General features: G+C 42.9%; 1 protein-coding gene across 1 annotated transcript in view; it reads right to left on the reverse strand.

Annotated features, from left to right (window-relative positions):
- The window catches only part of LOC126298231 (uncharacterized), a 641,644-nt gene that overhangs the window by 275,562 nt on the left and 352,358 nt on the right, over positions 1–13,724 (reverse strand). The gene's annotated exons all lie outside the window — the stretch shown is intronic.

Genomic DNA, 13,724 nt, shown 5'->3' on the forward strand with positions numbered 1-13,724 from the left:
AAACGTGAAAACATAGGGCGTTCAGCGACTGCAAGCTCACCAAACAATGCCTACCGTGTCAATGACTTGATGACGAGGCACAGTCATATCACACTTTATGAGTTATAAGGGGCAACAGGTCTACCAAGGGGAACCCTCCGCACCATCATCCATGAGGATTTGAAGGTGGAGGTGAGTGCACAATAGGTGACAGTGGGTCTGCATAGAAACAGTAGCGTATGGAGATATGCCAAGAGCTTGTGCAACAGTGCAGCGCAATTTCAGTGGACCTCTCTGAGCGTCAGGTCGCCGTCGACGAGTCACTGTTCTTCCACGACACTCTGGCAAAGACACACCACCCCATACACTGGAAGCATACTGGGAGCCCTCGTCCCAAGAAGTCACGGACAGGACTATTCGTGCAGAAATAAATGGCGACTGTGTTCTTCTATGAGGAACGGATACTGGTGGTCAATTGGCTCCCTCCCAATACGACCCTCAACAGTGATTGGTACTGCAGTTCAGTGCACCAACTCCGCCCCATTTTCCGTGGCTTTCTGCACCTAAACGACAATGTGCGGTCACATGTCAGTCGCCAGATCACTACCAACTTGTGTGAACTAGGGCTTACTATGCGGCCACCTCCAACATGTTCACCGGAATCGTAGTGATTACGCCCTATTCGACGTAATGAAGGGGGTCATGTGGGGTAAGAAGTTCACCAACAATGACGAACTACGTGCAGTTGCCCACTAGCGCCGAGATACGTCCAAAGAATGGTTTGCTACGAAAGTATGGAAGCTCCCACAACGACGACAAGAGTGCATAAACACTGGCGAAAAATACCTGTAATGTAATATGCATTGGTTTCTTCAATAAATGGTTCCTGTGCACACAAAAAAATGTAGAGCTAATCCATTTTAATGTACAATCCATGGATCGAGGTAACCGGGTAAATTCAGTACATTTTTCAGATGACTATTTTTTTTACTTATTTCTTCTCTTTTCTCCAACATCCTTAATTTTTCTTCAGATGTAACTTTACAACAGCACTATAAGACGCTTTCTATTTTGACTGTTTCTTGTAAAAGGGCATTGTATATCGCAGCCGTCTCTGATGAGCAGACGGTACAAGAATTACGAAAACGTTCGACGAAAAGCCTTCGTTTCCATAAACATGAAACTTTTGGAAGCATGGGCCGCTGCGAATTGTAGCTAATATCCTCAGCAACTCCCGAAAGCTGTTTGCTTGTGTAAACTGCACTTGCCGCAACTTGTGGGTGTTTGCGGAAGTTTTATAACCCGGGTTATTAAGTTTGTATTCATACTATAATGCGGTTAGGCAGCGCAGCTTCCTCGCTATTGTAGAGATCAATGCGAAAGACACGAGTGATAGCACACGTACTTAAAGAGCTCCATTAAAAAAACCGACTTTCGTAAACAGACTGGCTTTAAAGATAAGTGAGCTCTTCAGGTTTTAAGCTCGCCAAATTGGTGCAAAAGGCTGTTCTCGCGCTTTGCGTTTCGTAATGAGGGCGTGCGCAGTAATTTGTATAGCAGCACGCAGAGTGCGAAAGGTTTCACCATGCCTGGACAGACTAGTCTGCCAAAATTTCCGTGGCTGTCATTCTGATTTCTAGGCGCGACGCTGAAAGAAGCCAACCAAAATCTAGTTGATGCTAAATTAAACAGCTTTAAAAAGACGTTCGTACGTTACCGAAGCAGTTATCTGCTAGCCTGATAATAAATAAAAGAATGAAATTGCAGAGGATCAGAGCTTAGTGTTTAATTATGTATCTTACAACAAATAGGCTGATTCGATGTTACTAAGAAAGATTTAAACAATATCGGTTATGCGAAATTCAGTTAGCGATACGCACTGACGTTTCTTTAGAAGAAATGAGTCTAGGAATCCACACTGATTCTGTGGTTCAAGATTTTCGAAACATTTTTCAAATCAGTACCAACGACACAAATCCGACAACTATTCAAACATAAGAAATAGGAAGCAATTAAGAGCCGATTTTATGAAAGTTGTAAATGGCTCTGAGCACTATGTGACACAACTTCTGAGGTTATCAGTCCCCTAGAACTTAGAACTACTTAAACCTAGCTAACCTAAGGACTTCACACACATCCATGCCCGAGGCGGGATTCGAACCTGCGACCGTAGCGGTCGCGCGGTTCCAGATATTAACGCCTAGAACCGCTCGGCCACACCGGCCGGCAAAATTGTAAATTATTGCGTTAATGAACACTAATTTGTTATGGAGTTGTCAGAAAATTTCAAATCCCTATTGTTGAAAAAATTTGCGTCTTTGATCCTGCGAAGCGAAGTACAATTTATTGAGAGAAGACAGCTTTTGGAACAGTCTTGTGGCCCCTGTTGTATTCTTCGCATAAGGGTGTAAAAATCCGGTGGAAGGTGTTTTAGCGCGTACGTTTCGTTATGTTTCCACACACGAAATTAAAAGAAAATGGGAACACAAATAGTGCCATACTGTCTTATGTGTTCTCCCAGTACAGTAATGTGAGTATCACATGTATGACTGTTCGTGGACTTTGCTACAAGATGAAGGAAATTTGTAAACAAGGTCGAACATATTACATTCAAACGGTGCTATGATATATCCAAATAATGTAATTTATCCAGGGATAATGCGGGAATGGCTTGGGCGCTCTGAATGGCTATGTTAATCGTTTATCCAAGGAATGAAAGAATAAAATGAATGTCATATATTGTTGTACTTTGTTTACAAACAATGTCTGAGGAAAAGAAATATTATAGTTTAAAATCCCGTCCTCGACGAGGTCATTAGAGATGAAGCCCGAGGGCTGTTCGGAAAGTAATGTCCGTTAGATCTACAAATGGAAACGACACTGAAAATCCGATGACGCTTTGCATATATGTGTTGGAGAGTGTCTCTGATACGCTCGCCTATCACGTCACGTCGGTCTTCTCAGTTCTGAGAGCAAAGTGAGCACTTAAAAGTGCCTAGAAAATAGTGTCTGCCGCCAAGTATGAGTGACCGTGAGAGATTTCGCCTGATTTCATGTAGTACACACAAGGTAACAGTCATGCATTTCTTTCTTCACGACAATGCTCTCCGCATACTGCAGGGCATTGAGGACGATCCTGCAGCGTTTCCGATGGGAAGTTATTGATCATCCACCATACAGCCCCTACATGGCGCTCTGTCATTTTCATCTATGCTCACATCAATCGCTGGCTATGAAGACGACATTTTGACACGGACAACAAGCGTAGATCAGCGTAGATAACTGGCACAAAAAGCACAGGTGGCTGCATTCCATGACGAGGGTATTGGAAAGTTGGTGCAATGTTATGACAGATGTTTCAATCCGAGCAACTGCTATGTAGAGAAGTAGCTAAGATGTGCAGCTAACTACTGCAAATAAAATATTTTTAATTTTCACTGTGGTTTCCATTTCACTACTGATCCGAACTTATTTGCCCAATTGTCCTCGGACAAGCTCTGATAGGACAAATTTTAATGGGCTGTATCCTTCTAAAAGCATCCATCTGCGCATTTGCCTTAATCGATTTAGGGAAACCACAAAAATTCGAATTTTTGATGGCTGTACGGGGCTTTGAACCCATTTTTTTCCGAACCCGAGTCCATTGCCTTAACCACAGCACCAGTTCTAACGGTCCGTCAGGAAAAAGCACATCAGTTTGTTATGAACACTTATCTCTTTGCCTAACACATACTATTTCTTCACTGATTCGTCCATCCAGCTGATATGCAACCTACAACCCACAGAACATTCCTCACAGTGCGCGACTGATGACTCTCTTCTGCTGTTGGTACAATAGAAGATCCTTCTCAACATCGGACTCTGGAAGTTGCTTTGTGGAATACTATTCTCGAGTGAACGTTCTAAGTCTCTTTCGCTGTAAACTACGATTTTTAAGAACTCTACGGAGTGTGTTTACATCACCATAGGCTAATTTTGTATATGTAACATTGTTTATGATACATAAGTATAATCGTGTTTTGTTCATAATTGCCATAGGGGACTAATTTTGATTCACTTATTAAGACACATTAATGATACTGAAGTTTTGAAAAGCAGTAGTATGTGTACGTGACGTAAACTTTTAATTAACTAAGGATTTAAAGGCTGGGAAAAGTAAATACGTAATGTAAGGCGCACGACAAAGACGCAAAGACAGTTCACGTTGAGCATCTTCGGTCCAAGTGGTTCGACCTCACACTAATATTATTATTCTCGCATGAGAAATTTAATTTAAGACAGTTGCTTCTAGCACCCCAGTTCCTCCCCGATAATGATTGCCCAAGTCATATGTTGGACATCACAGGACACTAAATGCTCTGGAAAGGCAACCTGATGAATAACTGTTCAACAGACATCTGAAGTATCAGAGAATGGACTAAACTGGATAAGAGGCGCGTTCATTTCGCTCAAGGAAATGGAAGATACTGTACTCTCCTCGGTACAGTGATGGGTTCTTAGGTTTTCTCCTGGAGGGACCGAGGTTACACTTTTTATTTTTTTATTTTTTTTTTTAGTCTTTTGTCTGGTTTGATGCGGCCCGCCACGAATTCCTTACCTGTGTCAACCTCTATGTCTTAATAGATGACCTATCATCCTGCCCCTTCTTCTTATCAACGTTTTCCACACTATCCTTTCTTCTCCAGTTCTGCGCAGAAACTCCTCTCTCCTTACCTTATAAGTCCACGCTCAGTGGCTCGGTACGGGCGTTTGTTGAATTTCGAGAACAACCTTCACCGAGGAGTCAAGCAGTATTTTGCTCTCTCCAACGTTTATCTCGCGAAGAGACCATGAGGATAAAATCAGAGAGATTAGAGCCCATACAGAGGCATACCGACAATCTTTCTTTCCACGAACTACACTCCTGGAAATGGAAAAAAGAACACATTGACACCGGTGTGTCAGACCCACCATACTTGCTCCGGACACTGCGAGAGGGCTGTACAAGCAATGATCACACGCACGGCACAGCGGACACACCAGGAACCGCGGTGTTGGCCGTCGAATGGCGCTAGCTGCGCAGCATTTGTGCACCGCCGCCGTCAGTGTCAGCCAGTTTGCTGTGGCATACGGAGCTCCATCGCAGTCTTTAACACTGGTAGCATGCCGCGATAGCGTGGACGTGAACCGTATGTGCAGTTGACGGACTTTGAGCGAGGGCGTATAGTGGGCATGCGGGAGGCCGGGTGGACGTACCTCCGAATTGCTCGACACGTGGGGAGTGAGGTCTCCACAGTACATCGATGTTGTCGCCAGTGGTCGGCGGAAGGTGCACGTGCCCGTCGACCTGGAACCGGGCCGCAGCGACGCACGGATGCACGCCAAGACCGTAGGATCCTACGCAGTGCCGTAGGGGACCGCACCGCCACTTCCCAGCAAATTAGGGACACTGTTGCTCCTGGGGTATCGGCGAGGACCATTCGCAACCGTCTCCATGAAGCTGGGCTACGGTCCCGCACACCGTTAGGCCGTCTTCCGCTCACGCCCCAACATCGTGCAGCCCGCCTCCAGTGGTGTCGCGACAGGTGTGAATGGAGCGACGAATGGAGACGTGTCGTCTTCAGCGATGAGAGTCGCTTCTTCCTTGGTGCCAATGATGGTCGTATGCGTGTTTGGCGCCGTGCAGGTGAACACCACAATCAGGACTGCATACGACCGAGGCACACAGGGCCAAAACCCGGCATCATGGTGTGGGGAGCGATCTCCTACACTGGCCGTACACCTCTGGTGATCCTCGAGGGGACACTGAATAGTGCAAGGTACATCCAAACCGTCATCGAACCCATCGTTCTACCATTCCTAGACCGGCAAGGGAACTTGCTGTTCCAACAGGACAATGCACGTCCGCATGTATCCCGTGCCACCCAACGTGCTCTAGAAGGTGTAAGTCAACTACCCTGGCCAGCAAGATCTCCGGATCTGTCCCCCATTGAGCATGTTTGGGACTGGATGAAGCGTCGTCTCACGCGGTCTGCACGTCCAGCACGAACGCTGGTCCAACTGAGGCGCCAGGTGGAAATGGCATGGCAAGCCGTTCCACAGGACTACATCCAGCATCTCTACGATCGTCTCCATGGGAGAATAGCAGCCTGCATTGCTGCGAAAGGTGGATATACACTGTACTAGTGCCGACATTGTGCATGCTCTGTTGTCTGTGTCTATGTGCCTGTGGTTCTGTCAGTGTGATCATGTGATGTATCTGACCCCAGGAATGTGTCAATAAAGTTTCCCCTTCCTGGGACAATGAATTCACGGTGTTCTTATTTCAATTTCCAGGAGTGTATATGAGACTGGAATAGAAGGGAGAACCGATAGAGGTACTCAAGGTACTCTCCACTACATATCGTCAGGTGGCTTGCGGAGTATGGATGTAGATGTAGATTTTCAACATTCGTCTGTAGCACTACAATATATAAAATCTTACAGCATGTTATTACAACATGAACTATGCGAAGTACTTAACTTTGTTACAATCCATGTAAGTCAGTTACACCAGCAAGTTGTTGACATGTTTATTACACGTTTGTCAGTACTGTCATACATGTACAGCAAAAATGAACAAAACCATTAATGTTCGCAGCGTTTTAAATGTTGTGACATCAAAGTGAAGAAGGCGTTGTCCAACCGAAGACTGTGCAGGATAGGATGATCACACTCCCACGATGTCTTTTATGGAACTGCTTTTTCATAAGTGTGAATATACATTTGACTACTAAACTGAAGTTACACTTGACAGGACGGTGGCTGAAGAGATCAACTTACAGACGATGACGTGATTGATAGTCTTCAAGATTGTAGCGCTAGTGGCAGTGGCGGAAACAGTACTTCTCAAAGAGAAGGTAATAGTTCTGGCTGCTACGAGCCTTCACCAGAAAATAAATTAAATACTGTTGGTATTTTAACAAAATTTTAGAAGGAGCGTCTTGACGTATTTATGATATCATACACCTCCACGTATAGTTGCGACCTGTAGCCCGTTATCGAAGAGACATCTATCTATAAAAAGCACATCGAACATCAAAGTAATATTTGATTAGGTGGAGAAAAAAACACGTAATGAACATCCATTTCGAGGAAATAAGATAATTAAAGAATTGCAGATAAAACAACACATTCTATCCCAGTTTGACATAGGAATGAAGGAAAATGTGTCCATTACAGGCACCTGAAATTTTGGACAATGCAAAAATCAAGAGAAATTGGACATACAATGTTTAAACGTTCTGCAGCTTTGTTAGCACGTCAGAAGAAAATACATAGATCGTACCGTAGAAACATCACTGCAATCTTGTCAGCCAAAGATGTGCAAGAAGTCCAAGATACCCACCAGCGTGAGGTCCTTTTGTCGAATAAATAAGAAATAACTGCTAGTGTCCAGATAGAGCCACACTGCGTTTAGAACGACAATTAAAGTGGATTTAATTATGAACTGACTTCTGGTGCGACACCATGAAAAACAGGGGAAAGATCAACAGTTGCCTTTGTCCAGTCTGAACACAATGCAACTCATAGTTATACAGTAGATCTAGGACTTTCAATGGGTGGACACGTACCAAAATGCTATATTTTTCTTCGGCAGTAACTTTCGCCCCGAAAATTAGAAAGCCTTTTGAAGACAACGTCCCACCATACATACATTTGGAGGAGAGCTCAACTCGAAAAATGTAAAAGACCATTTAAAATACTTTCTTGTGAATAACGTTAATGATAATGTCACAAGCAATCATAAGTGTATACTGTTTTGTGATTCTTGGAGTGCTCACAAGGAAATAACAATAGTAAATTATGTATTTGCGGATAAAAACGATGAATCCATGATAATTCCGTCAAAAGCAACAAAATATATGTAGCTTTTAGATGTATGTCTCTTCCGACAGCCGGCCGCGGTGGCCTTGCGGTTCTAGGCGCTGCAGTCCGGAACCGCGGGACTGCTACGGTCGCAGGTTCGAATCCTGCCTCGAGCATGAATGTGTGTGATGTCCTTAGGTTAGTTACGTTTAAGTAGTTCTATGTCCTAGGGGACTGATGACCTAAGTTGTTAAGTCCCATAGTGCTCAGAGCCATTCTCGTCCGACAATATAAAATACATGCAGAAAGGAAAACAGGCTCTGTAAGGACTCTCTGCAGTGACTTCGTTACTAAATCAGAAAACTGAATTTTCATAATGAAAATGTTTTCTATTATTCATAACCAACAGTCTGCTCCAGTGTATCAGCCCATGCTTCAGTATTCCTGGAAAGTGGTTGCGTGCAATACTTCCGCATATGTAGCTGCGTACTGTTTCATGCATTTTGTTGAGGAGCCTCACGTTCATTTTTAAAGTCCTGTACTGGGCAAAGTAAGAGTAATACAGTAGAATTGTTTCACCATCCTAATCACTGTGTTATGTAAAGCTTCTAAATACAATAGGAACTCCGGATTCTTATTCGAGCCGAGAGACTTCCCTTGTCAGATGTAAGTAAGCGAGCTGATTCAGTGGCGTGTGGAAATTCTTCTGGGTGTGTCTACGCCATCGTTTCTCATTCATTGTTGCTTCTGGCGGTGACTATGCTTACTTGTGCTTCCGTCGCAAGGTACCAATCTTACCACGGTATCTCGTTTTTCGGACGACATCACAGAAGATATGTTCGAAAGGATGGAAGTGAGGTTATATACGAGTCCACCCAAGTACTCTCACGCACGTGGAGCTCTATTCAAATAATTTTTACACAATCTTGCAACGGTGGGATCTGCATGTCTTGTTCAAGGTATTCGGCGCTGTAGAGTAATGAGGCTACTAGTACAACGTCTGGCGACATCCTAATCTCGTGTCACGCTGAACTATTTTGTCCGTTATGTCGACAGGAATACTCTCTCCCCAACACAGTGGTTAATTCAACTGCAAAAGAATGGTTCAAATGGCTCTGAGCACTATGGGACTTAACATCTATGGTCGTCAGTCCCCTAGAACTTAGAACTACTTAAAACGAACTAACCTATGGACATCACACAACACCCAACCATCACGAGGCAGAGAAAGTCACTGACCCCGCCGGGAATCGAACCCGGGAACGTGGGCGTGGGAAGCGAGAACGCTACCGCACGACCACGAGATGCGGGCTACTTAACTGCAACATGAGCGTATAAGGGTCACTCCAACAAGTGTAATAATATGAAATCTGTACAAATACTCAATTCGTAAACTGAAAATATATGAACATATTTGTGATTCTGGCAAAGTAAGTAACGACAAAGACATGTAAATGTGTATTCCTCGTCCACTGGTACATGTTTCGGGAAGTCAGCAGAAAATCGCAAAGCTGCCAATCAGTATGATAGCCATATAACATCTCAGACGTATCTTTAAAGCCTTGTTAGAACAGGAGCCTTTTTTTACTGAAGTGCATCAAATTTCGACACTCATTGGTCTCAATCACACAGTTACAAGACTGTTTAAAGATTGTCCAGCAAAAGAAGAAGACAACAGAAGAGTTTTCAAAAGCATATTAAAGCTGTTTTCCCCCTGTCAGAGCTTTCTAAACCATAAAGGAAACCCTTATAGGAGTAAGATGTCAGCCAGCAAGTAGGAATATAAGAATTTGCATCTACTAACTGTTTTTCGTGTGTGACGTCTGCATTTCATATCGTTTATCGGGAATCTGACAACATTTAATTTCTTTCATTTTTCCCCGATAATTCAAAGACTGTATTCCAAGTTGGTAATGTTAAATGCCATAAATGTAGACTTGTTTTACTTCAGTCTCTGATCTGACAAGGAGAACCCACTATAGGTCTCTCCCTGATACAGTCGAAACGTGGCATGACAGAAAAAGCATGAAAATAAAGGGTTACCTATTTCGCCTTAGGTGCACACACTCAATAGTTATCGAGAAAATGACAACTTCCGAAGTGACTTCATCAGCCCATTTGCGCATCGCGAAATTCAGTTGGCAGTGCAGTGACTAAGAGCACAGTTTCTAAATTCGTGACCCATGTTCAAATCCAGTCTTATGTTTTGTTTTTCTATAGATCTCGTGACAGTTTATCATATCAATATATTTAGTGACATCGTAAAATACAGTGGAAATCTTATTCAACCTAGATAGTATATTCACCAATATTAGATAATCTTAAACAATTAACAGTCATAGAAAATTAAACCTAAAATAATCTTCAAGAAAACAAATGCAAAAAAACATTGAAATCATAAAAATTCGGAGCACGACGAATTACGTACGAAGACACGTAGACTACATTCACATGTTTTATGTAACATCACTAGAAAAACAACGTCGCTACCTGACGATAATTAAAAAAAATGGCTCTGAGCACTATGGGACATAACATCTATGGTCATCAGTCCCCTAGAACTTAGGACTACTTAAACCTAACTAACATAAGGACATCACACAACACCCAGTTACCACGAGGCAGAGAGAATCACTGACCCCGCCGGGAATCGAACCCGGGAACCCGGGCGCGGTAAGGGAGAGCGCTACCGCACGACCTGCCGATAATTCACGGATTCACGGTAATCCAAGTATATCGAAGCATTTTCTCGAGAGCTGGAGCCTGCATTTGATTATGGATCAAGGTGTGTATTTTAAGTGCATCGCTTCCACTTATGATTTTCCTTTTTCTGTGCGATGAGAGTAGGGCACATCTCTAACCGCAGAATGTAATTCTTCAACTGTCAGTAGCAATATACATCGCAGGGATTACCTAACGGCCTATAGTTTGGTGTAATTACTTTTAATAGAAATGTCATCGACAAGCAGCCCATCACATAAAGAGGGATCGTTTCGTCCACCCAATAGCTAGTAATGTATAGATACGGCTCCATTTTTACGTAAATTTGCAAAACTTTGTCCAGAAACTGATGATCGGTCTCTCATGTGGGCTTTCCAGATTTTGTGGCTGCTACGAGGACATTATGATGTCATCCTACTAACTGGTTTACGTCTTAAATGGACTCGAGGACCAGATTTATTACTAACTTTTTTGAAATGAATGAAAACTGTTGGTAGCAGTTTTCTGAAAGGTGTTTATTATGACCATAAAATACATCTTTATTAATATTTGAAGTCTTTACTTCTTCTGCCACTATTTCCACTGCATTTCACGACATGACATACTTCCGAGGCAATGAAATTAAAAAAAAGACACATATTATTGGCTTCGAACAAGAGGGGCAAAACTTAGAAACGGTATTTAGCCACTCCGCTACCAACGCATTTCGCTTTACGCTGCGCGAGTAACCCGATGAAGTCGCGTCGAAGCTTTCATTTTCTCCAAATCCACCGGGTGCTGGCACCTCATTCAGAGTAGCTGTGTCTTCAGTTTCACCATTTTCTGTCACCCTGGCAAGTTTCGACTCCATCAGAGAGCAACATTGACATGTTCCCCTTGTAAGATAAATCGTAGGGTCAGTATTGTCTTGTATTTCTCTACGCGGTAGTAGACCGATGGTTCGATTGTACCGGTACTTCACAACTGCACCCACCTGCCTTTCTTGGAATTTGGTTTAGTAGATTCCTCATTAAGTGCGAGGGTATTTAGCCTGTCCTCTGCTCAACAGACGCAACATTTCTTTCATGGAATGTTCTGACAAGAATCTCAATGATTCTGAGGAAATGTCATCTACTCGAAATACCTCATTTAAACTGAAGGGAAATCCTTTACTCCGTATTGAATCCAGAATGCATCTTCATCCACTTCCTCTTCCATATCCATAATACTGTCTTGAAATTTATTTCTTTTGGTTAAACATTCTAAATATGCTTTCCACTTCTATCTTTTCTTCTTGCCAAGTATTGACTAACGAGTTGAATTATTTATATTCATACACCTGCTTCCCTTTTCTCTAGAGAGTTATTTAATTCTTCTATTCGCAGTATCTGTGTTCATGCATCTTTCTAGTTTTGTATTTGTCTTCTATTCACATCTGCTTTACCATTTTGCATCTTCTGTCAGTTTCATTTTCAGACGTCTGTTTTCCGTTTTGCTTGCTTCCATTTGATGGAACACATCCTCATATAGAATGGAATAGTTTATTTGATAATTGAGGGTAGCTTGGGGGATAGAAGTTGTGGAAGGAGACCAAGGCTTGACTGCAATAAGCAAAAAGCTCTTGGACGTCCACGTCTCATCGCATATCATGTCCACTCTGTAAAGTATAATAGGAGGCGATGTGTAGCAAATATAACGACAGAGTACAGTGCAGGTACAGTCACAAGTGTTTCAGAGCACACCGTGCAGTACATATTTTTGAACATGAGGTTCCACAACATACAACTCATTCGTGTTCCAGTTACGATTGTAGTAGGACTGAATATCGTTATTGGACAGAAGGGCGTAGATCAATAGTTGTGCAGTGTATAGCATCATACAGGCGAATGGCTGCGCCGTTCCAAGAACGCAGATACCGATGGGGAAAGTATTACTCCATGCATGACATTCACGTCGTCTTCCATGCGACCGGTGGCAGTAGTCGAAGACACCTTAACAGCTGTGGTGGTTTGAAAAGCACGATTCACGTTGATGTCTTATCCATCATATGCGCCTCACCACAACTCGATGGACCACATCTGAGACGCTATAGAGTGCAAGCTCTACACAGACCCGTAATTTATGAGAAATGCGCAGCCTGTGTGTAGACATCTGGTACTACATACCTCTTAAAACCTAGCAAGGACTTGTCGAATGCATGCCACACAAAATCGCTGCGGTATTGCGTTCTAAAGGTGGACCAATACGAAACTGAGAAAGTGGTTACAATATTTTCGCTTATCAATGTATATAATACTTGTATGAGATAGTAGTAAGGGACCACCAGATTTTACCATGATTTTGATGTATGTAAATCAAAGTCACGCTTGTGTTGCCGTTAGAAAATTCAAAATTGAGAAAATAAAATTTTTACATTCTGTAGCAAATTGCACCTCACTATAAACAAGTGATTTCCCTAAAGCGCTTGAAGTAAATGGCGGGATTTTCGATTTCCTTTCCCATCCTGTCCCAATCCGAGCTTGCGCGCCATCTATAACTTATGGAAGTGTATCGTAGCTGCAAGTATGACTGCGTGCCATTCAATCGTACGATCTTTTCATGAGTAATGCATGAAATTACCGTAGCAAATGTTCAAATGTTTGGAATCTTATGGGACTTAACTGCTAAAGTCATCAGTCCCTAAGCTTACACACTACTTAACCTAAATTCTCCTAAGGACAAACACACACACCCGTGCCCGAGGGAGGACTCGAACCTCCGCCGCGACCAGCCGCACAGTCCATGACTGCAGCGCCTCAACCGCTCGGCTAATCCCGCGCGGCAAGATATCGTAGCGCTCACCAGATTGGCCTAAAGGAAGGGACTGAAATGAATCAGAGGCGTATTGTTGGATTTGTAGCTAACCGCTTCAGTCGATACAGAAATACCTGAGAGTCCTTAAATGGAAATCGTTGAAGGAAAAGTGTTTTTTTTTTTTCTAAGTGATATTCTGCGACTTAGAATTTTATGTGACCTCTGTTTCTATTGTCACTTCGGATATAAACTGATGTGTTAGAACATCCGGACTATTGTTATTTTTGTTGTCTTCTTCTTTAATGGTGATGTGTATCTTGTATACCATCTTGCTGTGTGTCTATATTCTAAAACAAGTCGACGTCACCGGTAGAGGTATACAGTTATTGGCAAGTTCTTACAAATCTTCAGCATAAAATTGTAAA

The sequence above is a fragment of the Schistocerca gregaria genome, chromosome X (genome assembly GCF_023897955.1).
Source record: "Schistocerca gregaria isolate iqSchGreg1 chromosome X, iqSchGreg1.2, whole genome shotgun sequence".
In the NCBI taxonomy this organism is placed as follows: domain Eukaryota; kingdom Metazoa; phylum Arthropoda; class Insecta; order Orthoptera; family Acrididae; genus Schistocerca; species Schistocerca gregaria.